This window comes from Protopterus annectens, chromosome 1.part1, assembly GCF_019279795.1.
Source record: "Protopterus annectens isolate FY-2018-M chromosome 1.part1, PAN1.0, whole genome shotgun sequence".
NCBI classification, from domain to species: Eukaryota; Metazoa; Chordata; order Ceratodontiformes; family Protopteridae; genus Protopterus; species Protopterus annectens.
In genome coordinates, this window is record NC_056726.1 from 319,148,054 (window position 1) to 319,174,948 (window position 26,895).

The 26,895-nt window shown below is 45.0% G+C and overlaps 1 protein-coding gene across 2 annotated transcripts in view; it reads right to left on the reverse strand.

The window, feature by feature from the left end:
* Window positions 1-26,895, reverse strand: part of WDR7 (WD repeat domain 7) — a 3,592,087-nt gene that overhangs the window by 739,748 nt on the left and 2,825,444 nt on the right. The gene's annotated exons all lie outside the window — the stretch shown is intronic.

Consider the following 26,895-nt stretch of genomic DNA (forward strand, 5'->3'; position numbering starts at 1 on the left):
TCAGATCAAGTTTGCCTGTTAAGGATAAGAAAGTGGAAGCTTTGTCTGAGCAAATGCCCTATTATGTAACCAGGACCAAATCCAAACCTCCGGGAGTCTTTTGGAGGGGTAGGAGGGTTGGATGTTATGAAAGAATGAAGATCAGCAACACAGATGGAAAGTTATGGTAAGAACATAACTTCTTTATCTGAAGTTGTTAATCTTCAGTCATTCATGATGGATGGGACAGAGCCCCTTGCTACTTTGTGTCCCGGGGAGGCCCTATGGAAGGATATTCCTGAGCACCATTGACCTAAAGGATGCTCTCCCCCTGGAGACCAAGTCCAGTTTGTAATGAGTGATAAATGTATGAGGGGTAGCCCAAGTGGCTGCTGCACAAATGTCATCCATAGAAGCTCTGGAATGAAAAGCCATTGAAGTAGCAACTGATCTGATTGAATGCGCACATTGCTTGACCATACATATTACCAACTTTTCTCTGCGAATCTCATAACGCCAAACGGTTGGAATGTCATAAAAACACAAATTCAACATTTCAGACCGCTCTACACCTTAAAACGAGTGCTAACATAGGTCAAAACAGGGACGGGATTTTGCGATCGCATTTTTGTGATGCTGCCGCACTCCTTTCGGCTATACCCGGTCGACCATATGCATGTATACCAAAATGTATTTGACTATGTACATCCAGTAAATGCAAACAATATTCTCCTTTATTAAAAAAGTTTAGGAAGAAAACTGGCAGGTTGATGGATTGATTAATATTTAACTCTTAGACAACCTGGGGTAGAAAGGAGGGTTAGTCCAAAGAGATTCTCTCTCTCTTTGTAGAAAACTATGTAAGGACATTTTACGCACAAGACCTGTAATTCTGATATTCTTCTCACCGAGGTAATGGCTACTAAGAATAAAGTCTTCCAGGACAAGAATTTTATATCGCAAGTGGCAGCAGGCTAAAAGGGATGATGGATCAAAGTTTGTAGAACCAGCATCAAATCCCAAGGTTCAATGGACTCTTTCCAGGATGGTTTTATATGCATGACTCCTTTCAAGAAGTTTTACAGAAACGGTGGGATATTAAAGAGGAATCTTGGAAACCATTATGGAAGTTTGAGATAGCTGCTAAATGGACTCGGATCGTAGAAGCTGAAGCTCCTGAATAGAGTAAGGTTGATAAATATTCCAACACTGAATTAATGGGAGCTAGCTAGGGGCCCAGTCCCTTTTCTCGAGACCAAAACACAAATCTGTTCCATTTACTATAATCAATTTTTCTGGTGAATTGTTTATGGAAGCCAGAAGTATTTTCCGTACAGGGGAAGATAGGTTATTTTGCCTGGCAATTACTGGAAGTGGAGGTACCAAGCTGTCAGCTTGAGGCTCAATAGGTTTGGATGGATCAAACCCTGTGGGTGTGACAGTAATCCTGGAGTTGGATCCAGAGTCCACGGTCAGTGAACCAGGTGAGCTCAAAGGAAAGGAAAACAGACTTGTCGGGGCCAATAGAGTGCAATGAGGATAATTTGCTTCTCAACCGAAGTGCTTTCTTTACAAATTGTGGAATCAGAGGAAAAGTTGGGAAGGCATAAAGCAGTCCCGGGGACCAACTGTGTACTACAGCATCCCTCGGGGATTTGGGCAAAGTACCTGCTGCAATTGTGGTTGGTGGGAGACATGAATAGATGACAGCAAGGCTGACCCCAGTGACTGAAAATTTCTGTCGCTACTTTGGGATTGAGAGACCATTCGTGAGGCAGGAGAATGCATCTGCTCAGTTTGTCCACAATCATGCTGGAGTTCCTGGGAATGTGCATTGCCACCAGAAAGCAGTTGGAATCTATCACCCATTGCCATACTCTCATGGCTTTCCAACACAGTGGGTACGATCTGCCCCCCCCCCGTTTGTTGATATACCAGAAGACAGACATGTTGTCCGAATGGACAGTAATGGCTCCCAATGGGAGGGCAGACTGGAATGCTTGCAATGCCAGAAGCACCACCCTCAGTTCTAGGACACTGATATGCAAATTGGCCACTAAGGGGGACCAAGTGCCTTGGACTGCCTTTCCCTGAAAATGCCCCCCTCCCCACCCTATCAGGGATGCGTTTGTGGTCACTATGGTCTTGCGCTGAGAGGGTGGGAAGGGTTAATTCCATAATTCCATTTCTGGCTTCATCCACCAATTCAGAGCCTGCTTGCAGAGGTTCACTATGCAGACTGGGTGGGACATAGGATGTGTTAATAGGGACCACTGTGACGCTAGGAGCCACTGTAGTAATCTCATATGGAGTCTTGCTAGGGGAACTACAGTAATCGTTGCTCTCATTGATCCTAGCAGTTGAAGGACTGAACAAGCTGAACTTTGTCCTGAGAGAGTATCACTCGGAGTTGAGATCTTAGTCTGTGAAGCCTGTGAAGAGGAAGAGCGACAAGGCAAGACCTCGTGTCAAATGCCACTCCTATGAATTCTAGGCTTTGATTAGGTACTAGACTGGACTTCTCTTCATTTATTGAGATCTCTAAGAGCCATGCTAGCTGAAGATTGTAGTGCAAAACGAGAAGTAGTAGATGCTTGGTGGGGGCAGTAAGTAGCCAATCATCCAGACATGGAAACACCTGGAATCCTTGCAGTCTCAAGTGAGCTGTTACTACTGCCATACATTTGGTGAACACTCTGGGGGCTGTGGAGAGACCAAAGGGCAGTGCTCGAAATTGGTAGTGATTGGCTCCCATCCTGAAGTGGAGATATCTTCTGGAGAGTTTGTCCACTTTTATATGGTAATATGCAGCCTGGAGATCTATCAAGCACATCCAGTAATCTTTTTCCAGAAACGGGAGGATAGAGTGAAATATGACCATCCGGAATTTGGTATGTCTGCTGAACTTATTTAGGATGTTGAGGTCCAAAATTGGCCTCCAATCCCCTGTCTTTTTTGGCACTAAAAAGAACCTGGAGTAAAATCCGGATTCTATCTGGTCTAGTGGGACTGTTTGGATGATTCTTTTTTGGAACAGCTTTCAAATTTCTTGTGCTGCTACATCCCTCTGACTGGGTGAAATGTCGGGGATTCACCTTTGCGGCCTTGGGTAAAGATCGAAGGGGATGTGATAAGCTCTGGTAATTATCTTCTGCACCCAAGAATCTGTTGTTATTGAGTGCCAGGCTAAGTGGAGCAGAGAGAATTGCCCCTGACTGCTACCAGAGGCAAGTAATCAGGCCATTCTTCAGGGGCGCTGGTAGGGCTGCCCAGAAAAGGAATCTCTGGACCCCTGGTTATGCGGACCCCCTCTGCCATGGAGGGGGAGTGTCTTCTTGATGAGTTCCCCCTCTGCCCCAAGGGGAAACTCACCACGTGTGTCACGGAAAAGCCCTTGGGATTTCTTGAACCACATCTTTCCACTTCTATGATTCTGAGTGTAGGGTCATTTGGGAGTGAAAAACGTACGCCCACAACGTATGCCCACAGCATATAGGGTCTTGCCATCCTTCTCACACCTGGCTAGCATGTCTTTAACTTCTGGACCAAAGAGAGAGGAAGCATCAATGGGAGCATTAAAGAAGGAAGACTCGAAAGGGTCCGCAAAGTCACACAGGTGCATACAGGCTTGACGTCCCATGACAACGCCTCCACCTGCTGCTCTGGCCTCCCCTTTGGTTGTATGTCCAATCAACTGCATGAACAAGTTAGATATGGATTCTAGGGTGGCAAGCTGTGAAGCAACTTTGTCACGTACCTCATCAGACACTGCCCCTGCTAAGGTTCCTGAGAGTTCTGTGATCAGGTCCCTTTGGAGATGGGTAAGATGTGCCAAGTAGTTCAATGACCGTATGGCAAAGGTCGTTGAAGCATAAACCTGCTTCCCTAGTCTGTCTATCATCCAAGACTCCCTGTTTGGAGGATGGACAGCCGGACTCTCCTCTGCAAGTTCTTTTCTTGTGGCTGCTGCCACCACCATAGCATCTACTGCCAAGCCTTTGGACCAATGGGGCTGATCCTCTGGAGGGGGAGTATTTTGTCCAGTCTCTAGGGGATTGGCTCAACAGCTTCAGGGGCCTGCTAGGTGCACTTGACCAACTCATCTGCAGGTGGAGTCACCCAGGAAGTAGAAGGTCAGGCATAGAAAGCCTGCAAGAATACAGAGTTCTCTGAGGAAGGGCTGGTGGACTTCCAATCACCCCTCTGTTTTAAGATTTCCAGTATGTCTCCAAAGGAGACATCCTCAGGGGGAGACTGTGGGGAACCTTCTCCGGGAATCAATGTGCTTCCTCTTGCATGATCTCTTATAAGGTGGCTCTTCAGGGGGAAAGTCTGAAGAGAAGGTGCCCTGCAAAGGGTATCTTGCTGCTCCCATGCCCGATGTCCTAGTGTAGTGGACTGTGGCAGCTGCGAACTAGAGAGGGCATGTATATATAACATTCTGGTACCGAAGAAGCCAACTGTAAGCCTGCTGAGGTAAGTGCCCACCCATAACCTGGAAGGCAGGCCGCCCAATGAGGGATGGGAGCCTGTAACTGAGAAAGACAACCTCGGAACTTGGGTCACATCCTCCTCCGAAGAGCCCACCTCCAGCAAAGGGGCTGCAAGAGGACTCGGAGCGGCCAAAGCAACTGGAACCATAGACAGCATCATAGAAAAAACTGGCGCCATACTAGGGGTCACAGTGCTGACAGACCAGTCATGGTCTCAAGGGTGGGTCAGCTCCGACTGAGCCATGGTCCACAGGATAGGTTCTGGAACCACAGTAAGATCTACCAATGGAACCAAAGATAGGCATCGGCACTGAGGGCTCCAAGACCTGCGGGGAGGTTGAAGGAGGAATATAGGTTGGAGTCTGTGGAGAACAACCTTCATCTCTGAGTGGGAGGGAGGTCCTAGATGGAGTTGGGATGCCTCTGGCCACTAGCAGCTGGTCCACAAGTCTCACTACATTGAGATCCGAAAGGCTCCTGGTGGAACAGGTTGACATTCCCGATGGAAACTGAGGTCAGTAAAGGAATGGACTTAACTGCTATTCAACAAAGGGGTCAATGAACGGGGAATATCGGGTCCTGGCTAGTGCCTCGACCTTCGGCACGATGGTCGGAAGACCAGAAGAGTGTGATGATGGGGGGGAAGTCACCAGTTTTAAGGGAGAAGCTATTGTTGGTGTCGAAAGGGTCTGTGGTACTGTGGAAGGTGTCAGTACTGTGGGAATAGTAGTTGTTGGTTCTGTACTCAAGCAAGGCATCGTGGATGGAGTTTTAGGCTCCGGTGCTGAGGTAGGTGTCAGAGTCATTTTGGTATGTTTAGTTTTTGGTTGCATATGAACCTAAGCCTTAGTAGTTTTTGGATCCTGGGACTGAGGAGACGATGGGACTGAATAGCTCCTCTTCTTCATCTCTTTTTTAGGAGGGGTTGAGACCTCCACCTCACATAAATCCTCCGAGAAAGGGGTTTTCAAGAAATCCTTTAATATTAGTTTGTTTTTGCGCTCAGCTAAGGTACGGGCACTAAAGCCCTTACAGAGTGTCTAGGCAATATACGCAGGAGAGATGCCCATTGGAGTTTGGCATCTTTCTGCCACATTTGTCACAGTTTAAATCCAGTAGTGCCCTTCTTATCAGCCATTATCAAAGATACAATTAACAATTAAACAACAATGTAATAGGGATACACACACACACACACACACACACACACACACACACACACACACATAGAAGAAAAGATTTTTTTTGTGATTTATCAATAATGGTAAATAGAAAAATACCCAAAGGGTAAAGGGAAGGGAAGAAGAGAATATCAATGATGGTATTTAGAATGCCAAAAGGTAAAGGAAGGGAGGGGCCTGTACCAACAATGGTACGAAGAAATACCAACAAGGTAAAAGGAGAGGAAAAAAAATGACACACAGAAGATGAATTATCTCTGACTATAAATGACTAAGATAAAAGTAGGATTATAGAAGAATACAAGGCTAAATTTTAAAAATATTGAGAAAACCAGAACAGTTAGCTTGAGAGCTGGCCTGACATGTCTTGAAACTCTACGCAGCAAATGAGATCTGAGGAGATGAGGAGAGGGGCACTATGGATAACCTTATCTTGAGAGTTTTTGGCTGGCGTGAACTTGTTATATCGGTCGAGTCAGTTCCGAGGACGGAACCGAAACCCATCCATCATGAATGAATGAAGATAAACAACATCAGATAAGTTAGTTTCAATGCAGTAAGACGACATGATGTCTGGAGCTAGAAGTTTTTCCTATTGTCTTGGTGAGAAGTAATTACTAAGTTTAAAATATAAAGTGTTTTATTGCTGTATGACTTCCTAGCAGCTGCACAGTTCTGAAAGATATGTATTTTTCACAGAGAGATGCTAAAAATGCTTGTACTTTCTAACAATGGTGGTAGCTTGGGAACTAAAGTCAGGTGACAAAAAGTGATGTCATCCATGCTAACCCAGCAGTAATATTTGATACTGGCTTAAGAACTCTCTCATAGAGAGGCTGGGCATTTTGTATTTGTCTTTGGATCTGACAACATCCATTCATCATCATCTGCACTTGCCTTGCTAATAGTAAGTAACTAGGGTACAGTCATTTCTTTTAGATATAGACAGGAATATAGCAAAGATTAGTTTAGATGTTTTCTGTAATTACTTGAGATTGTCCTGCAATGTTGTTTCAAAATATTTTGTGTAATTCTGAACTCTGTACTTACTGTGTTGATCATTGTCTTGTTCTTGTATTATTTATTATTAAATATATTTAAACCTATCTTTGCGGCTGATATTTGTGAGACATATTTAAGTACTTGAAGTATTTGCATATGCATTTGGTGACACTGTGTAGGCCACTCCAATGGCCTTGCTCTTGGTCAGACTATCATTTGGATTATTAGTAACTTTACACAGTAAGTTTGGACACCCTTTGGTAAGTGTTTTAGAGTAGCTGATAAAGAGTTGGTTGGTGGCAGTGATAACTACCTTATAGTCTGGGCAGAAGGAGGCATAGCTAGTGAACCTTTGCCAGCCTTTCCAAGGTGTATATGTGTGTGTGTGTTTGTATATAAATCAAATCCCAAAGTGTGTGCGTGTGTGTGTGTGTGTGTGTGTGTGTGTGTGTGTGTGTGTGTGTGTGTGTGTGTGTGTGTGTCTGTCTGTCTGTCTGTCTGTCTGTGTGTGTGTATGTCAGCTACTTGGGCAGGGACACGAAGGACTGGCTGGACAAGGATGGAGCTGGAGGTTTTGGCTTGACGACTTGGCTGAGATTTCAATCCTATAGCTGTGCCAGTGGGGAATCTTACTGGGGATCTGGAGAGAGAGGGAGAAACCAGACCCAGACTGACTGTGATCTATGTGTGCTCTTAAGGGAAATTGTATTTTACTGTGTGTGTACTTGTCATCCTCCCACTGTGCACATCCCTGACTGTTGCCAGTGGTGAGGATTGAGGCTCCTTGATTACTGGGCCAGTGCAGGGGCATCACAGGCTCTATATTGGTAATGGCTGGGTCCTAGCTAAATGCATAATTGTCTTCTAGAGTGTCTATTTTGTTGTGATAGTATGCATCCTGAAGATCTTTCGAGCACATCCAATCATCCTTGTGAAGAAAAGGTAGGATGGACTGTACAGTGACCATTTGGAACTTTGACTTCTTCACATACTGATTCAAATTGCTTAGATCCAAGATTGGTCTGAGGTTTCCTATTTTCTTGGCCACTAAAAAGAGGCATGAGTAAGTTCCAAATCCTATTTGGTCTGGTCAGACCGCTTGGATGACTCTTTTTTTCTAGCAGCTTTTGAATTTCTTGTGCTGCGGTCTTCCTCTAACTATGTGGAACACAGGGAATGTTTTTCTTTTTGTGAAGAGGGATTTTGAAAAATGGAATGAAATAACCTCTGGATATGATTTTCAGCACCCAGGTATATTTTGTTATATTTACCCGGGTTTCTGGGTGCAGGGATAATCGTCCTTCAATTGCCTCTAGAGTGGAATAGTTGGGTAGTGCTTCAAGAGCATTGAAAAGGTCTGTCCAGAAAGGAATCTCGGAACTCCTAGTTTTGCGGGCCTCCTCTGCCTCTAGGGCAATGTCTCTCATTAGAATTTCCTCCTCTGCCTCTGTTGAAATTGTCCCCACATGGATCTCAGAAAGGTTCCTAAGATTTTCAAAACCAAATGTTTTTTACCACCTCTCTGATTCCTGGAAAATGTCCATTGAGGAGTAGAGAACTTGATTCCCATGGCAGACAGGGTCTTTCCATCTTGTTCACTGTGGTTAAGCATCTGTTTTATTAATAGCCCAAATAAGGATGTGCCAGCAAAGGGAGTTTTGATAAAAGACATCTTAAAATGCTCCGCAAAGTCACATAGCCACATCCAGGCATGTCTCCTAACTGCAATGCCTGAACCAGCTGCTTGTGAGGTGCCTTCAGCTGTTTGAGAGATCAATGTCACTGAAGTGTTTGAGATAGACAAAACAGTGGCCAGGTGTAAAGACATTCTTTTGAAGTCCTCTGCCGACATGGGCTCAGAAAGAACTTGAAAGATCTTTGGTCAAATCTCTCTCAAGCCTCGTTAAGTGTGCCAGGTAATTTAAGAGATCTCAGGGCAAAGTTTGGCGAGGCAAAGACTTGCTTTCTGAATCTGTCCAGTGTCCTAGACTCCTGTTTGGCAGATGAACAGAAGAGCTCTGCTAGCTCTTTCTTTGTGGCTGCCACCACTATGATAGCATCAACCAGGACTCCTTTGTTCCATTAGGGTCTGTCTTTTGGTGGGGTTAAAAACTTGTCAAGTCTTTTTGGGATAGGTTAGATGGTATCTAGTTCCTTCCATGCCTTGTGGAAGACCAAATCAATAAGTTCATCTGACTGGGGGGGGGGGGTAACCGAAGACATAGATAGGCCAGAACCAAAAGCCGCCAAAAATATTGATTCTTCTAGAGAGAGGTTTTTGGAAGACCTGAAACATTTTGGTTTGAGGATCTCTAATATGTCTCTGAAGGAGAAGCCTTCTGGTGGTGACTGGGGACCCTTCTCCTTCATTAAAATCGGTATCCTCCGTGAATGACTCCATTGGGGAGTCAATGTGTCTCCTTTTGCATGTTCTCTTCTGATGTACCTCCTTTTGGGGTGTTCAGGCAAGGTGTTGGAAGAGAGGGGGAGTTCCTCTACTGAAACTAATGGGACACTTACTGGAACTGGTTGTCCCTGTGGAATAGGTCTGACCGACTCAGAGCCGACGACAGGAAAAGGGTTGGATCTGTAAAAATGAGGAGGAGGTTTTCTGGAGAGAGAAAAGGCCCTTTCCACAACCTCAAAGGCCAATGGACTTGGACAGGTTTCAACCAGCCTTCTTGGAGCCTAAACTCTCAGCGAAGGTAAGTCTTGACCACTCCCGGATCTGTGCCTCAAGGATGGAACTGGACCCAAGCTGTCCAGGGCTGAGGCTCCAAGGTGGAGGGACAGATATGACAACACTGGAGTCGATCTCAGCTCCTCAGATCTGACACCGACACTTCAGCTCTGAGACCCATTCTGATCTGAGGGTGTCAGAGTGGAACTAGTCAGGGATATAGCTGGAGTCGAAGAAGATATTTTCTTCGGATCCGATGGTGGACCTCCCAAAGATTTCTGATCCTGGAACTCAGAAACCACTGGACAGATCTGAGAAGGAGATACAATAGTTTTGGATATCACAGGAAGACTCACAGATCCAACAGAGGACTGGACCTAGAGGAAGTAGTAGATGGTGGCCTGCAAAGTTTATTTGGTGGCTGAAGCAATGGAGAGTGCAGAGTGGGTAATATGGGCTTCATGACATATTCCTGAGTAAGATTCCTGTGAGAGGTACCATGCTTTGGAGCCGAGGACCTAGGATCCAAGGGTAGTATTGTAGAGTTTAATGAAATTACTATAGTAGCTGAAGGCTTTGGATTCGATGGTTTCAGATCCTAGGATCAGGTCTTTAGATCCGACAGTGTCAGATCCAAAGTTTTTCTACTCCTGGATGGCAGCTCCAATGAAGACCTGGGGAACTTCGGTGCGGAGCATTTTCTATGCTCCAATGGAGCAGACTTGCTAGTTTTGGTGGGTGTTTGAGCCCCAGAAGAAGATGTAACAGGGAGAAGACCCTTCAAAATCAACATGTTTCATCTATCTGCCAAGGCTCTTGGATTGAAGATGGAACACATGGTACATACAGTGTGTCCAACTGCACGCCTCCAAGATAGTACATGCACCCCTTGTGGGCATCCAAATTTGGATTTTATGCCCATAAGAAGTGCATTTCTTAAATCCCATATGTTTATCTGACAGGGTTAGCAACTAAGTAAAGGAAAACCAATGTAAGTAGAAAAAGGGTTATTTTTAAATAGAGGAAAAATTTAGCAAAACATTTTAATTACCAGCAATGGTAGGGTGAAGAGATACCCTATCAGTAAAAGGGTAAGCAAAGGAAAAATACCAGCAATGATAAAGAAGATTTACTATTTATCAGAAGAGAAGGAGGAAGGAGATATTGGCAAAAAAAAAAAAAAACTCCTAATGACCTGTGAAATAACTAAGAGGGAGGATAGCTAAAGTTAAAGATAAAGATAAAATGCTTTAAACAAGATAAAAAAATTGAATTAACTCACGAAACATCATCGCGAAAGCTTGAGAGAGGAACTGTGTCTATTCACAATGGCAGCAAATGAGATTTGAGGTAATTGGGATGAAATCGGACATTATGGGTAATGGAGGAGCTCGAAAGCTGGATCCGAAGTCTGGAGAATGTGTCTGAGTCAGATACGAGGATCGGGTCTGAACCCATAGGGTAAAAAAGAATGAAAAGGAGATCAGATGCAATGGTCAACACTAACAGAAAGCTGCAGTGTGTATATTTAAGAGTGCTGATTATAATGCAGTTGAGTTTGTCCTTTTAATGAACAATCATTCCCCCTTCAAAATAAGGGATGGTGATGAAAAGGATTTTAAAAGGCGAGTATGCAGTCAGTCACTTGACAAGTGACATACTCACCTCTGTTTCCCAGAAAGATGATAAAGTTGTGACCCTCCATCTATACACAGTGCTCAAGTTAAAGTTCCAATAAATATAAAGCAGTGTAATATGACTAGCATGCTGCTCCTATCATTTCCTATCCTTCAGAAAACATATTAAATTGAAGTCTCAACTGCATGAGTTGGTGGTAGCGTACCAAGTTAGAATAGAACTTACAGAAAAGAAAAGGGACAGAATAGGGGCTCAAACAGGAACAGTGGTCCAACATCTTTATCAGATCACTCCCAAAAGAGGGGGGGGGAGCTGAGGAAGACTGAAAATAGATAACACAGAAACACAGTTATAGTGAGTCCATAACTTTTATATCTGATGTTGGCATTTTCATCCATTCCTCAATGAATGGTATGGGTCTATATTATACGATCAACGTTTGAAAACATCGAACAACATATGGTCAACACCATTTGGTCGATGTCTTCAAACATCGACCTTATAAAAAGACAAAAAAAAGAAAAAAGTACCCTAATGGGGCAAGCCCCTCTGCACCCTCCGCTACTTAAATATACCAACTCCGAGACCGCACTACATTGCAGTAAACGGACATCTCCCCTTACGGAGATTTCCATTTACATGCTCAAGATTCTGAGCGTTTGATATTCTCGTGTCAACAATGTCAGATTCGACATTGTTGGCTTTCGAGAATATAATATAGACCCAATGGTACAGAGTCCCCAACTAGGATGTTCCCGAATACCGCAGAACCAAAGGCAGCCCTGTATCTTAAAATGAGATCCAACTTGTCATGATCAAAATCTGTAAGAGCACTGGACCAAGTGGATGCAGCACAAATACCATTAAAAGAAGCTGTAGCCCAGAATGCAGATGATGTAGCCATAGATCTAGTAGAGTGAGCTTTAGCAGGTCTTGTCAAAGACAAACCTCGTAAAGAGTAAACATATGAAATACAATCTGTTAGCCATTTAGCTAAGGTGACTTTAGGTACTGGTTTTCCCAATTTATTACAGGCAAATGAAACGGTTAGTCAGTTTTCCTAAAATCCTTCGTTCTATGAAGATAAAAACAAAACTGTCAGTGTACATCCGAAAGGTGAACAATGTATTTCCCTTTATTGGAAAAATTTGGAAAGAAGACTGGCAAATTGATTACTTGGTTGATGCTGGTCTCAGAGGCTATTTTTTGGTAGAAAAGATGGATGGGTATATAAGGTGACTCTGTCTTTATGGAAAATTAAATGAGATGGTTTTGAAGAGAGTGCTTGGAATTCAGAATCTCACCTAGCTGAAATAATAGCCACTGGAAAGATTGTCTTCCAACAGAGAAATCTGAGATCAGACTTGGCGGAAGGCTCTAAAGGAGGTTGAGGCAAGCTCTGCTACATAAGTGAAAGATCCCAAGGTGGGGTAGGATCTTTAACCGGAGGTCTAAGCAAGAAGGTACCTTTAACAAATGCTTTACATAACATGGATGAAGCTAGAGGGAAAGCATTATCTCCAGTACATTAATTACAGATGGCTGTTAGCTGAACATTGATACTCTTCTATATTTTCCTATTTGAAAGTTTCTGGGAGAATATTAAAATTTGTCAAACTGGTAAAGAAATCCTGGACTGTCTAGTCATCATTGGAATTGGAGAAACCCTACAGTTAACTTGAGGCCTGGAATGTCCGGGTGAGCCATCCCTGAGAGATAAGGTGCCAGATCTGGACTGGAATCCATTGTCCAAGGAGACAGAAGGTGAGACCACAGAAATGGGGGACCAAACTTGTCGAGACCAAAAGGGGGCAATGAGATTAACTTTGATCTTCAACTGGACTGCTTTCTGAAGAAATTTGGGGATTAGAAGTAAGGGGGTTAAGTGTACAGGAGACGGCAGGGCTAAACTTAGACTACAGCATCTCTCAGTCACTCCCCTGTGGGGGAATTGGGCCAAAATAACCTGCTGCACTTGTTGAGGGGAGAAGCAAAGAGATCGCAGCAAGGTTGGCCCCACTGATTAAAGATGCTTTCTGCCACTGTATGGTTGAGAGACCACTTGTGAAGCATCACAACAGCCCTGCTAAGATTGTTAGCTAGAATGTTGGATTGCACCACTATGTGTATTGCTAGAAAAAAAGTGGATGGAGGAGATTGCCCACTGCCAGACTCCCATTGCTTCTCAGCAAAGGGGGTAGGACTTGGTTCCCCTCATTTTTTGATGTACCATACTACTGACATGTTGTCCATCTGGATAGCAATCATCCCTAGAGGAAGAGACTTCTGAAAGGCCTGAAAAGCTGAAAGGAATGCTCTCGTCTCTAAGACATTTATATGAAAATTGATCTCTTCTGGGGACCATGTGCCTTGAACAGTTCATCCCATGAAATGCCACCCCCCCACCCCAACTGAGGTCAACATGGCTTTTGGGAGAGGAAAAATATAGGGACATCCCTGACAAACCTCATTGGACTGAATCCACCAAAGTAGGGAGTCTCTGCAAACCCAAGAAAGTTTTATAGTATGGTTCAAAGGCTGTAGAAGTATCAACCACTGGACTGCTAGAGTCCAGCGGAGAATCAGCATGTGAAGACAAGTAGTTGGTACCAGGGTAATCACCGCAGCTATTGACCCTAAGGCTTGAAGAATCAATTTTTCTGGTGGAGAAGGGTGTGAGAGAATCTGACTGACATGCAATTTCAAGGTGTGTACTCTGCGGAAGAAAGGCCAACTGATTGACTGTGTCCAGGCAAGCTCCTATAAGCTCCAAGACTTGAACTGGCTGAAGATGGGACTTGGGAAGATTGCCTGTGATTCCCAAGACATGACACAACTGCAGTGAGTAGTCTCTGACTTTTTGAGGAGATCCCTGGTTAGGGCGGTGAGGGACCAGTTGCCCAAATAAGGAAACACTCTGAATCTGAGCAGTCTGAGATGAGCTGCCACCACTGTCATACATTTGGTGAACACCCTGGTGGCTGTGATGAGTCCAAAGGACAGTGATCTGAATTGGTAAGATTGGCCCCCAGCTGAAAGTGCAAATATCTCTGCGAGCAGCTGTTCATCCTGATGTGATAGTACGCATCTTGGAGATCTATGGATTACATCCTGTCGTCCTTCTGTAGAAGAGGCAGTATGGACTGAACCATTACCATCTGGAACTTGGAGTTCTTTACAAACTGGTTTAGATAGCTGAGATCCAAAATGCACCGCAGTACCACTCTTTTCTTTGGCACCAAAAAGAACCTTGAGTAAGTTGTGAATCCTCTTTGATCTGGTGGGACCTCTTGTATGACTCTTTTGTCTAGCACATTTTGAACTTCTTGAGTTGCTATCTCCCACTGACTAGGATGAACATCAGGGAGGCTTTTCAGTTTTTGTGGAGGAGTTTGTAAAATGGGAATAAAATAACCTCTGGATATGATCTTTTGCATTCAAGAATCTTTTGTGCCAAGGCTTCTGGGTGTAAAGACAAACACCCTCGAATGGCTCCTGAGAAGAACAGTCAGGCAACCTTTCAGGAGTACAGAAAGGGTCTATCCAAAAAGTAATCATGAAACCCTTGGTTCTGCAGACCCCATCTACCATGAGGATGGTGTTTTCCATTGGAATTTCCACCTCTGCCTCTGTGAGAAATTTACCCTCATAAGTCCTGAAGACGTCCTTGAGATTTTTGGAACCACATCTTTTTCCCACTGCACTGATTCTTAGAAAAGGATCTCTGCAGGGTAGAAAAATTGATTTCCACAGCAGACAATGTCTTTCTGTCTTTCTCACTACAGGAAAGTGTGTCTTTAACTGTGAGTCCAAACAAAGAAGAACCATCAAAAGGAGCATTGATGAAAGAAGATTTGAAGGGCTCAGCAAAATTACACAAGTGCATCCAAGCATTTCTCCTGATGGTTATGCCTGAACCCACGGCCCATGAGAAACTTCAAGCTGTATGAGAAATTAACCTCATGGATGCATTAGTTATTGATTGAAGGGTGGCCAGTTGTGAGGAAAAGATCTTCTGTTCCTCTGCCAACATGGTCCCAGGAATAGACTTAGGGAGTTCCTTAATCAAGGCCCTCTGTAGTCAAATAAATTGTGCCAAGTAATTAAGCGACTGTAAGGCAAAGGTCACTGAAGCATAAATTCACATTCCAAACCTGTCCATCACCCTAGACTCACTATTAGGAGGATGAACAGAGGAGCTCTGTTCAGCCAATTCTTTTTTGTGGCTGCCGCAACAACCATGGCATCTACAGGAACTCCCTTACTCAAAAAAAAAAAAAGGATTACTAAATCCTAAAAAGACCCAACTTATGTTCATTCATCCTTCCAAAGCTTCAGTAGCTTCTTCCCCATTCTCTAGATCTGCAACAGATAATACCCCATCTCCCCCGTTACACAAACCAAATTACTAGGTGTCATTATTGACACTAATATGAAATTTGACAAACACATAGGCTCATGCAATAACCAAAGTCAACAAAACACGAGGTACACTTTTCAGATGTAAAACCTTTCTAACCAGCAACAAAGTTACTTTAGCTCATACCCATCTTCTCTCTACCTTACTGTATGCTCTTCCTGTCCTAATTAATCTTAACAAGAGTGATTTAAACAAGCTATCGGTATGCTACAAATAAATAGCAAAATTTGTCACAAACTCCCCCTACCACACCTACCACTGTCAAGGCCTAATACAGCTTTCCTGGCTGGAACTTCCTAATACCTTAGCTCTAAACCAGCTTCTTCTAGCTCACCAAATACTGTACCAACCTGTCAAAACTCTAGCCTTACAAAACCTGATCACCCTCTACTCCAATAACCGAGAACTTAGATCCACTAACAAGGCACTAATCGCAATCTCCAAAAGCCATTACAACTCTGGTGAGTCCCTGTATTCTAGCAACATTACCAAGACTTGGAAATCTCTACCACTACAAATCAGGGTACAACCTAACAAAGCCATGTTCAAAAAACAGCTTATTTCCCACCTAAACAATTCATGGACATGCAACTGCCTAGCTGAAATATTTTAACACCTTCCCCTACCTATTATTTAACCTCTTCCTTAAAACTCTCACAGATGCACAATATTTTATCACACATCACTTACCAACTCACTGACACTTATTCCCCACTGTCCCATCTACACCCACTAACTTTCCCCCAGACTAAGTTAAATAGCTTTCCCTTAAAATGACAATTTTTAGTTTTTTTTTTCTTTCTTCTCTTGTCTTTATTACATTTTCAGTATTATCTCTACTATACATACTGTATGAAAAACAATCACATTACTACCTGCTATACTTTTAACTGTATGTCTAAACCATTATGATTATGTAAATATCTTATGCAATCTTATGTTATCTGCTATATTTTATAACTGTATGTCTAAACCACAATGCTCCTGTAAATATCTTATGTATAGTATGTTAATTGTTTCTGGAGCTTTCCTCCCCGAGCCTCCGCTGAAAACAGACAGATCTGTCCAAGTGGACCTCCCCAGTAAACAAATGTAAAATAAAATAAAAATAAATAAAACAAATAAAAAGTCCTGTCTTTGGGTGGAGATAGGATCTTATCGGGAAGACAGGAAATTGGTTCTATGGTATCTAGTTCCTTCCATGCCCAGCTGGAGACAAGATTTATGAGGTCATCCACATGGGGGTGTAACCCAAGACAAAGATGAGCCAGACCCAAAAGCTTCTAGGCGCACTGACTCCTCCTGGGAGGGGAGTTTGGAGCACCAACTACCCTTCTGGCAAAAGATCTCTAGAATGTCTTCCAAGGAAATGTCTTCTGGTGGTGATGTGTTGGACCCTTCTCCTTCATCGAAGTTGGCGTCTTCGCTCAGGGAATCCTGACAGGACTCTAAGCGCCAACTCTTACACAATCTTTTCCAGGGAACCTCTTCAGTGGGATGATATGGAGAAGTGTCAGAAGAAATGGAAAGTTCCTGAAGTGAAACTGCCTAAAAGCTCATACGGGGCTGGCTGCCCTCTGAAATAGGCAGATGAGGCTTAAAAGCTGGATCTGAAGGGGGATGGGATTAGGATCCGAAGAAGTAAGACTCAAAAGAGTTCTCTGATGAGAGAATAAGAAGTTATGTACCTACCATAACGTTCCATGTTAGTTGTCTTCTCTCGTCTTCTTTCTTGCTTGATGGGTTCGGAGCCGATCCCTCGGCTCCGACTCGGCACTTGCTAAGCTCGAGAGTCACTTTTACCAGCTAGAGGCAGCCCCATATCCCATGATGCAAGGCGGTAAGTACCCAGATCTCGTTTGATGACAAAGGGCAATAGCACCAAGCAAAAAACACTTCCCAAAGGAAGAAAGAAAACTTACAGGATGGAAGAAGGACCAGGTCTGAAAGGTCTTCAGCATAATAATTTCTTATAACAAGGTCTGTCCAGGCCAGGGGAAGGAGGGGTCGCAAGAAAGAAGGCAGAAGACAACTAACATGGAACGTTATGGTAGGTACATAACTTCTTAATGTTAAGTTGTCAATCTCATTCTGCTTGATGGGACCGTCCTAGCACCTCTATCCTGGGTGGCTCAATGGAACAGACTCTTGAGGACTGTAGAGCCAAAGCTGGCTCTGTCCCTGGAGGCCAAGTCCAATTTGTAATGGGAAACAAAAGTGTGAGGAGTGGCCCAAGTGGCGCTGCACAAATAGTGTCTAAAGGAAGTCTAGCTTGAAAGGCTGTAGAAGTAGCTAAGCTCCTAGTTGAATGTGCTTTAGGTTTTGAGCACAGCTGTTTTCCCCTGAGCAGATAAATTTCAGAGATGACCGAAAAAGCCATCTGGACAAGGTCACTTTAGAAACAGGAAGGCCTTTTTATTATCCGCATAGGAAACAAAAAGTTGATCAGATTTTCTAAATTTTTTGTTCTGTCCAAATAATATCTAAGTTGACGGTGGACAACAAGATAATGTAGCTTTTGTTCAGCTCTGTCTGAATAGTTTGGGAAAAATACAGGAGATCAATGGATTGATTCAAATTGGTCTTTGAAGCGACCTTAGGCAAAAAGGTTGGATTAGTTCTCAAAGATACTCTGTCTTTGTGAAAAACCAAATAGGGGGGTCGAACCGATAGAGCATGAAGTTCAGACACCCTCCTGGCCGATGTAATAGCCACTAGGAATAAAGTTTTCCAAGAAAGAAATTTCAGGGAACAAGAAACAGCTGGCTCGAAGGCGAAGAATCAAGGATGTCAGCACTAAATTTAGATCCCACTGAGGAGGAGGATTCCTGATTGGAGGCTTTAGTAAGAAAATTCCTTTCAAGAAGGCCCTGCAGAGCCTATGGGACATAATATTATGATCTGCTATCCCGACATGAAAGTTGGAGATAGCAGCCAATTGAACTCTGACTGTGGAAGAAGAGGAGCCTGCATGAAAAATCTCTGCTAAGAAGTCCAGGACTGCCTGAACAGGGGCAGTGAAAGGATCAATATTCTTGGCCTTAGCCCAATAAGAGAAACATTTCCATTTGCTTGTATAAATCCTCCTGGTAGAGGATTTTAACGGTTACTATGATGTCTCTAACTGGGTTAGAGATCAAAGGAAGCCTGGCTAAGGAAGGAAGTGGAGCAACCATGCTGTGAGGTTGAGAGAAGGGATAGACCGGTGCAGCTGACCCGATTGGTGAATCAGAAGATCTGGCACTGGGTCCAGATGCCACGGCTGCACCAAAAGGTGATGATGGAGGAACGGGAACCAAACTTGTCGAGGCCAGTAAGGGGCAATGAGAATCAATTTGGCACTCAAAACGGTAGCTTTCTGGATAACTTGAAGGATCAGAGGAAATGGAGGGAAGGCATAAAGAAGTCCCTGGGGCCAATCCTGGGTCAGAGCGTCTCTGGGGGGATGGCCTGGTAGAGGAAGAGACAGAAGAAGTCTGGACATTTGCTGTTTTGGGGAGTAGCAAAAGATCGCAACATGGACGACCCCATTCCAGAAAAATCTCTTCCGCTATAGATTGCTTGAGAGACCACTCGTGAGGCATGAGAATAGCTCTGCTCAATCTGTCCGCTACAATGTTGGTTTTCCCAGGATATGCGTTGCTACCAGAAACCGATGAGAGGAGATCGCCCATTGCCATAGTCTGAGCGCTTCTCGACACAAGGGGTAGGACTTGGTTCCGCCCTGTTTGTTGATATACCAAACTACAGACATGTTGTCTGTGTGGACTGCAATTGTCCCTACGGGAAGAAAGTCGTTGAGGGCTTGCAACGTTAAAAGCACTGCTCTCATCTCCAGGACATTTATGTGCAGATGGTACTCGAGCGGCTGCCACGTCCCATGAACCATCCTGCCCTGATAATGACCCCCACCCGATCAGGGAGGCATCCGTGGTGACAGTGGCTATCGGGGATGGGGTACAAAGTACCTGCCTTGGTGAACCTGAGGAGATGTGATCCACCAAGCAAGATGATCTTTGCAAGTCTGTGTCACCAGAATCTGGTGACGCATAGGAAGTTGTTGGTACGACCACTGTGTGAACAGCATCCACTGAAGAAGGCATGTAGAATCGAGCCAGGGAAGAAGAGTAATGGCCGCAGCCATGAGGCCTAATACCTATAGAACCATTCTGGCCTGTACTTTCTTGTTGGCCAGAATGATCCTGACATGACTCTGAATGTCTGAAACTCTTTGATCTGTAAGGGTAGCTGACATCCGAACAGTGTTTAAGTTTGCACCTATGAAGGTAATAGACTGGCAGGGCGATAAGGATGACTTTTCAAGTTGATCGAGATGCCCAAATGAGAACAAAGATTTATTGTGTAATCCCTGGCTTGTATAAGCTGATGCCTGGTGGTGGCTGACAGGAGCCAGTCGTTGAGATACGGAAACACCTGGAATCCTTGACGTCTCAGGTGAGCCGTGACCACTGCCATGCATTTGGTGAACACTCTGGGGGCTGTAGTGAGACCAAAGGGCAGGGCTCTGAACTGGAAATGACTGGACCCCAGCCGGCGGAGAAATCTCCTGGAGCGTCTGTGAATTTTGATGTGATAGTACGCATCCTGAAGATCTATTGAGCACATCCAGTTGTCCTTCTGTAAGAAGGGCAGAATTGACTGAAGAGTGACCATTCGAATCTTGTCTTCCTCACAGACTTGTTGAGTCTGCTGAGATCCAATATTGGTCTCAGTCTCCCGTCTTTTGGGGACCAAAAGAACCTTGAGTAGATTCCGGCTCTGAATGGTCTGTTGTAACTGGCTGAATGGCTCTTTTGCAGTAGTTTTGAGACTTCTAACTCTGCAATTTCCCTTAGACCGGGTGGTACATCTGGAAGGGAATTTGAGGGGAAAGGACTTTCCTCGAAAGGAATTATGTAACCCTTGGATATGATCGACTGTACCCATCTGTCTTGAGTGAGGGAATGCCAGGCTTCTGGGTACAGTGATAATCTTCCCCCGACTGCCTCCAAGGAGGGACAGCCGGGCAACATCTCAGGGATGCTGAAAGGGCTTGTCAGAGAGAGGCTCTCTGTTTCCCTGATTTTTTGGACCCCCTCTGCCTCTAGAGCGGCATCTGTTGTTGTTACCCCCTCTGCCTCTAGGGGTAAACTGACCACGTGAATCTGGCGTGACTCCTTGGGATTTGGAACCACATTTTTCCACCTTTCTGTCCTTTGGGGTAACGTCTAGAAGGGCTGGTAAAACGGACTCCTACAGCAGAAAGAGTCTTGCCGTCCTGCTCGCACCTGGTCAAAGTTTCCTTCACCTGAGGGCCAAACAAAGCTGACCCATCAAAGGGAGAATTTCTGAAGGACGCCTTGAAGGGATCTGCAAAGTCACATAGCCGCATCCAGGCTTGGCGTCTAAGAGCCACACCTGTACCTGGCTCTACTCGCTCCATCAGCAGCATATGATATTAGCCGCATGGAGGAGTTTGCAATGGAATTAAGGGTTCCTAGCTGCGAAGCAATTTTTTCTTGAGCTCCTGCAGCTGTAGGATCCTGTACTACTTCACCCAGCTCTTTAAGGATATCCCTCTGGAGTCTGGTGAAGTGACATAGGTAATTCAGCGACGCATAGCAAAGGTCGCTGAGGAAAACATCCACTTACCGTACCTATCCATGGTCCTAGAGTCCTTATTAGGAGGATGGACGGCACGGAAGGATCTGCAAGTTCCTTCTTGGTGGCAGCAGCCACCACCATGGCATCAGCGGGACACCCTTAGTGAGGAATTGCTTGTCACACGGGCAGTGATAAATTTTGAAGGCCTCCTAGGGACTGGCTCTACAGAGTCAGGAGCTGCCCACGCCTTCGGGCAATAACCTGCATAAGGGGTCGAAGGCGGAGACACCCAGGAGGTGGAGGGCCGAGATCCAAACGCCTCTAGGTATACTGACTCATCCTCAGAGGGATTGTTGGTGGGCCAGTTTCCCTCTGTTTAAGGAGTTCTAGGATGTCTGAGAAGGAGACATCCTCAGAGGGGATCTAGGGATCCCTCTGACTCATCAAAGTCAGTATCTGAAGTGACAGACTCGGGAGTCTACATGTTTCCTCTTACAAGTCCTCTTCCTAGGAGGATCTCCCAAACATCAGGAGAATCCTCGGAAGAGGGGAAATTCCCAATGGGGAAACCTGAGGCGGAGGATCTCTGGGTCCTGTAGCAAGAGAAGTGGCAGAGATGTCAACAGGCACTATAGAGGGAGGAGCTAATGGAACAGACTGCTGACTGATACCAGTGGCCAGCACACTCTTCATCACCTCGAATGCTCCCTCCCAGGCAGGTCCGAGAGAACCCGTTCGAAGAACTAGGAACTCCAGGGACCACCGAAGGAAGTCTCCGAGGCAGATGTCGGAGCCGAGCTCACCAAGGCCGAGGCTCCAAGGGGAAGAGCGGGCTCGGACAAGGGTCCGATGCCACTCACCCCCTTGGAGGAGACCATGGAAGCCCGACCACCGAATCCCTCTAAGGAAGGTCTCGAAGAGGAGATAGAGTAGAGGCTGAAGGAACAGAAGGGGGTATCTGTCCTCCAGCCATAGCAGTAACCATTCCCGAAGACTCCAACTCCAAGCTCTGGGGTAGAGTTGAAGGAGGAACTGTAACGGGGTGTGGACCAACAGTCGTCTGTTGAGACGGACTATGTAACATTTGGGCCAGTGCCTGTGACTTAAATAATCTACTGACCACTCTCTCTAAGTCATGGTCTGAAAGCCTGGATGACCTTGAAGATCGGCTCCGATGGCTCCGTTCCGAAAGGAGAGGTGAAGCCGGAGCCTAAAGTATCGGCTCCAAGGAAGGAGACCTCGACCTCTTCCTGGAATGAGCCATCGGAACCGATGAAACTATAGACCCTGTCAGAGCCGACAACTTATCGGAGCCGACAGGTAGCCTCGATGCATCGGCTCCAGCCGGAGCCGATACAGCCACAAAAGTAACGGTGTCAGAGCCGATCGGAGCCGACACCGATGCCTGTGCCACATGGTGGTCGGAACCGATCGGAGCCGACACGAAGTGGTCGATGCAGAATCGGCACCGATAGCCATCGGTGCCGAAGGCTTAAGCCAGAATCGGCTCCAGCCGGAGCCGATCTCAACTCGGAACGAAGTCGGAGCCGAGGCCGCAGGCTTTGACACAGAAGCCTGGGCCTTGGAAGATTTGGCAGATTTGGATGGAGCCGACTTAGCCGGAGAGCCCTCCGGCTTAAGAAGGCCCCTAAGTATCAGTTTGTTTCTTCTTTCCTGCAGGACTCTCTGGCTGAAGGAATGACATATAGCACAGGAGTCCTGCAGGTGAAGAGGCCCCAGGCAATACAGGCAAGAAGTGTGACCGTCTGTCAGAGACATCTTCTGACAGCACGAGTCACACTTCTTAAAGCCTGAGACCCTCTCTTTTGACATGGTGAAAGACAACACACACACACCAGTCAAAGAATTAAATTAAATTAAATATACCAAAAAGGTATAAGTAGACAAACACACACACACACCCTAACAGGGGGGGATGGGATGGGTAAAGTTTGACTAAAAAAATAAAAAGAGACAGGTAAATTTCTGTCAGAAAATCTTTAAAATTAACTTAAAACTAAAATTTAAAGGGTTTTTAGTAAAAAGGGGCTAACATATCAAGTATTTTAATCACTTACCAGGAGCTGGTAAAAGGAGGACCTCATAAGCGAAGCGGCAAACGAGATCTAGGTACTTACCGCCTTGCATCATGGGATATGGGGCTGCCTCGAGCTGGTAAAAGTGACTCTCGAGCTTAGCAAGTGCCGAGTCGGAGCCGAGGGATCGGCTCCGAACCCATCAAGCAAGAATGAAGGCGAGATTGACAACTTAACATCACCCTCTTCACCACCTTGAAGGTGAAGGGACTGGGAGAAGTCATAGTCAGTCTCACTGGAGCAGTAAATCATGGTGCTGCCTAACTCCAACCCTGCCCAGACCTCTGTTTCGAGGGAGGAGTTGGAACAGAGCTGTGCAGCACCGAGGCTCTGAGGGGAAGTGACGGCTTTGAGATTCTGAGTCTAAGGCATCCCCCCGGATCTAGTGCTAACATTTCAGCTCCGAGACTCATCCTGCTCAAGAGGGGTCAGCACCAAATGAGTCAGGGACACAGCTGGAGCCGACAAAGTTGTTGTCTTTGGGCCTGATGTTTCGACTCACAGAGCTCTCAAGTCCAATGGTTCTGAAATCGCTGGTCAGATCAGAGAAAGAGAGACAATGGAACAGGAAACAGGTTGAAGGCTCACACATTGGATGGGAGATGTAGCCAGTAAGACCCCATCAGGATCTGGGCTCTGAGGAATTTCTTAATCATCCTATCCACATCTGCCTTGGAAAAACTTTGGGAGGATCTGATAGAAGAAGACATGGAAGGTGGATGAGGAAACCTCCTGGGTGTTTCCTGCAAAAAGGAGGATCAGAGCCTTGGTGAAATCAGCTCTGCAAAGCAAGGGTTCCAGGGCCGAGGTGGCTTAGTGAATGCTGATTTGAGCGCTTAGGTAGTTTTGCAGTTCCAATGCAGGAGCAGGTTTAGAAGACTAGGCAGATGAGCATTTCCTATGCTCCCTGGCCTATGAAATTGTTTCTGACTTTTTGGTGGGGGGGGTTGAGCCCCCAAAATAGAAGCAGAAGAAGAAGGAGGCAAAGCAGGAAGCAGACCCTTTAAAACCAATTTGTTTCACCTATCTCAGATAGCCCTGGAATTGAACACCACACAGATTTGGCAAGGGGTATCCAGATGACCCTGCCCCTAAACAGCAGACGCACTCCCTCTGAGCATCAGAAAGGGGTATCTTATGCCCACAGGAAGTGCACTTCTTAAATCCTGTTGGCTTTTCAGCCATGAGATTTTTTTTTAAACGTAAAAGATGGAGAAAAAAATAAATTGCCAACAATGGCAATTAAATAACTACCCCTAAAAAGTGGGTAAAAAAGATAAAAGGAAAGGGGTTACCAGCAATGGTAAAATGGCGATACCTGGTGGAAAATGGGTAGACAGAATAGTGAAAAATCACAGAATATGAGTAACGGGAGGAAAGGGTATAGAAGAAAACAGAAAGAGAATAGAAAGAGTAATAAATTCTATTTTTACTCACAAACAACTTGTGTAATACAACCCAGAGCTCCAGAGAATGTGATCCATGTCCGAACCATTAGAGCGGCAAATGAGATCTGAGGTGGTGCAGCAGTAAGGGGCATTATGAGTAAGGGAAGGAGCTCGAGAGTCAGATGCATGAGTCTAGAAGAAACGTGGCCGAGCAGGATCTGAGACCCATCCGGAATGAATGAAAATGACAACATAAGATCGTGCACTTGACCCAGTGGAGAATGGATTATAGCTCATTTTCTAGTACTGATAAAGGCAAAAAGTATTGTCAGACACACTTAGTACAGCTTTATGAATGAGTGACTCTAAAGCTAGAGAGTGAGAAAAAAAGAAGTTATGCACTCACCATAACATTCCATATTTGATGTCCATCTCACCTTCATTTTTGCTGGTTGGGTTCGGAACCGATCCTTGGTTCCAACTCTGCCATATACTAAAGTTTGAGGTCTTCCACTAGCCTGTGGCTGTATCCCTATCCCATCATGCTCTAGTGAAGCTTCCCAGATCTTGTTTACAGATAACCGTAGGTACCTAAAGTATTATCAATGCATCTCATGAAGAAGGTCAGAGACACACTAGCCAAAGAAAAGACCTCTTTGTCCTCTTTGTTCTCCAGGAGCCATAGGTAGGGGGAAGTAAGGTGGGATGTAAGAATGAAGGCGAGATGGACAACAAACATGGAACGTTACAGTGAGTACATAACTTCTTTATGTTACATTATCATATTTTGCCTTCATTCTTACTGGTTGGGACAGCGTCCCTAGCACCATATTTCTTGGGTGGCTCACGGGAATATATTTTTCAGGACAGTGAACCCAAAGGAGGCCCTGTCCCTGGAGGCCAAATCTACTTTGTAATGAGTGATAAAGGTATGAGGCATTGTCCAAGTTGCAGCAGCACAGATGCTATCAAGTGGCAATCTAGCTCGAAAGGCAGAAGAGGTTGCCATGGCTCTTGTAGAATGACCTTTAACTTTAAAGGGGAGAACTTTGTTATTAGAATTATATATAAAGGTAATACAGTCAGAGAGCCATCTTGAAAGTGTAACCTTGGCTATAGGGGCCCCTTACTTTGCTTCTGAAAACAGCACAAATAACTGATCAGGTTTCCTAAAGTCCTTTGTTCTATGTAAGCAGAAGCATAATTGTCTATGTACATCCAATTGATACGGTCATAGGGTCATAGGTTAGTACTAGGCTAACTGCCTTTGCGAGCCATTGTAAGCCTAGCCAGTTATCCCTTGTGAGGCTCAAACCCTGCACCTTGTTTTTGTAAGGCAAACACCTTAACCACTAGGCCACCCTTGTTGCCATGGTATGAGAAAAAAACTGGTAACTCTATGGACTGACTTAGGTTAGACTCTGAACATACTTTCGGCAGGAAGGATGGGTTTGTTCGAAGGGATACTCTTTGTGAAAAAGCATATATGGTGGCTAGATTGATAATGCTTGCAGTTCTGAAACACTTCTACCAGAAGTGATGGCAACCAACATACTTGTTTTCCATGTTAAAAATTTTAGATCACATGATGACGTAGGTTCTAATGGGGGAAGGATCAAACAGGACAGACCAAAGTTTAGGTCCCATGGTGGTAGGGGTGTTTTTACAGGTGGTCTTAAAATAGTGCCCTTTAGGAAGGCTTTGCATAGTTTGTGGGACATCAAGTTAGGGCAAAATCACTTCTATGGAAATTAGATATCACTGCTAACTGTACATGAATGGTAGCTTCAGCTGTGCCTTCATTAAAAAGTTTTGCCAAAAATTCAAGAATAGAAGTTAAAGGAGCAGAAAAGGGGTCCATGTTTTTTGCCAGTGCCCAGGAAGAAAACCTTCTTCATTTACTGATATATAATTTTCTCATTGAGGCCTTATGAGAAGAGATCAAGATGTGCTTGACCGAATGAGGGAGGTTAGGAAGCCTGGCTATAATCGGAATTGGAGCAGCCGAGCTGTCAATTTGAGGGTTTGAAGGCAAGGGTGAAGCGTTCCGGATGTATGAGTCAGAAGGTCTGGAACTGGGTCCAGAACCCACGGCTCCTCCTGAAGATGAGGCCAAAGGAAGGGGAACCAAATCTGATGAGGGCAGTGTGGAGCAATGAGAATCAGCTTGCTTCCCAGCGAGCTGGGTTTCTGTAGAACCTTGGGTATTAGAGGAAAGGGAGGGAAGGCATACAGAAGTCCCGAGGGCCAATCGTGTACAAGTACATACCTTGGTGACTCCCCCAGAGGGGGGAAAAACAGCTGCTGCATTTGACATTCATGGACGTGGTGAAAAGGTCGAGGCAAGGCTGGCCCCATTTTTGGAAGATCATCTTCACTACCACTTGTTTTAGGGACCACTCGTGAGGCAAGAG